Here is a 2,500-nt window from a genome sequence, read left to right on the forward strand (position 1 = left end):
CACCCCTGACACCACCCCCGACACCACCCCCGATACCACCCCTGACACCACCCTCGACACCACCCCTGACACCACCCCTGACACCACCCCTGACACCACCCCCGACACCACCCCCGACACCACCCCTGACACCACCCCCGACACCACCCCCGTCACCACCCCTGACACCACCCCTGACACCACCCCCGACATCACCCCTGACACCACCCCCGACACCACCCCCGACACCACCCCCGACACCACCCCCGACACCACCCCTGACACCACCCCTGACACCACCCCCGACACCACCCCCGACACCACCCCTGACACCACCCCTGACACCACCCCCGACACCACCCCCGACACCACCCCCGACACCACCCCCGACACCACTCGCGACACCACCCCCGACACCACCCCCGACACCACCCCCGACACCACCCCCGATACCACCCCCGACTCCACCCCTGACACCACCCCCGACACCACCCCTGACACCACCCCGACACCACCCCTGACACCACCCCGACACCACCCCTGACACCACCCCGACACCACCCCCGACACCACCCCTGACACCACCCCCGATCCCACCCCTGACACCACCCCCGACACCACCCCTGACACCACCCCCGACACCACCCCCGACACCACCCCTGACACCACCCCCGACACCACCCCTGACACCACCCCCGACACCACCCCTGACACCACCCCCGATACCACCCCTGACACCACCCCGACACCACCCCTGACACCACCCCGACACCACCCCTGACACCACCCCGACACCACCCCTGACACCACCCCGACACCACCCCCGACACCACCCCCGACACCACCCCGACACCACCCCTGACACCACCCCCGATACCACCCCTGACGCCACCCCCGACACCACCCCTGACACCACCCCGACACCACCCCCGACACCACCCCCGACACCACCCCTGACACCACCCCGACACCACCCCTGACACCACCCCGACACCATTCCCCGACACCATCCCCGACACCACCCCCGACACCACCCCCGACACCACCCCCTGACACCACCCCCTGACACCACCCCCGACACCACCCCCTGACACCACCCCCGACACCACCCCTGACACCACCCCTGAAACCACCCCCGACACCACCCCCTGACACCACCCCCGACACCACCCCCGACACCACCCCCGACACCACCCCCGACACCACCCCTGACACCACCCCGACACCACCCCGACACCATTCCCCGACACCATCCCCGACACCACCCCCGACACCACCCCCGACACCACCCCCGACACCACCCCCTGACACCACCCCCGACACCACTTCCGACACCACCCCCGACACCACCCCATATATATATATATATATATATATATATATATATATATATATATATATATATATATATATATATATATATATGCGGAAAATCCACAGAGAAATATGAAATGAGGAGAACGTTTCGGCTTGTTAAAGCCTTTGTCAACACCAGACTGACCGAGGGGGGGGGGGGAAGTATCGTCAGTCTGGTGTTGACAAAGGCTTTAACAAGCCGAAACGTTCTCCTCATTTCATATTTCTCTGTGGATTTTCCGCATATATATATATATATATATATATATATATATATATATATATATATATATATATATATATATATATATATATTATATATATATATATATATATATATATATATATATATATATATATATATATATATGTATATATATATATATATATATATATATATATATATATATATATATATATATATATATATATATATATATATGCGGAAAATCCACAGAGAAATATGAAATGAGGAGAACGTTTCGGCTTGTTAAAGCCTTTGTCAACACCAGACTGACGATACTTCCCCCCCCCCCCTCGGTCAGTCTGGTGTTGACAAAGGCTTTAACAAGCCGAAACGTTCTCCTCATTTCATATTTCTCTGTGGATTTTCCGCATATATATATATATATATATATATATATATATATATATATATATATATATATATATATATATATATATATATATATATATATATATATGGGGTGGTGTCGGGGGTGGTGTCGGAAGTGGTGTCGGGGGTGGTGTCAGGGGGTGGTGTCGGGGGTGGTGTCGGGGGTGGTGTCGGGGGTGGTGTCGGGGATGGTGTCGGGGAATGGTGTCGGGGTGGTGTCGGGGTGGTGTCAGGGGTGGTGTCGGGGGTGGTGTCGGGGGTGGTGTCGGGGGTGGTGTCGGGGGTGGTGTCAGGGGGTGGTGTCGGGGGTGGTTTCAGGGGTGGTGTCAGGGGTGGTGTCGGGGGTGGTGTCAGGGGGTGGTGTCGGGGGTGGTGTCAGGGGGTGGTGTCAGGGGGTGGTGTCGGGGGTGGTGTCGGGGGTGGTGTCGGGGATGGTGTCGGGGAATGGTGTCGGGGTGGTGTCAGGGGTGGTGTCGGGGTGGTGTCAGGGGTGGTGTCGGGGGTGGTGTCGGGGGTGGTGTCGGGGTGGTGTCAGGGGTGGTGTCGGGG

The sequence above is a fragment of the Procambarus clarkii genome, chromosome 20 (assembly GCF_040958095.1).
Source record: "Procambarus clarkii isolate CNS0578487 chromosome 20, FALCON_Pclarkii_2.0, whole genome shotgun sequence".
Taxonomy (NCBI): Eukaryota; Metazoa; Arthropoda; class Malacostraca; order Decapoda; family Cambaridae; genus Procambarus; species Procambarus clarkii.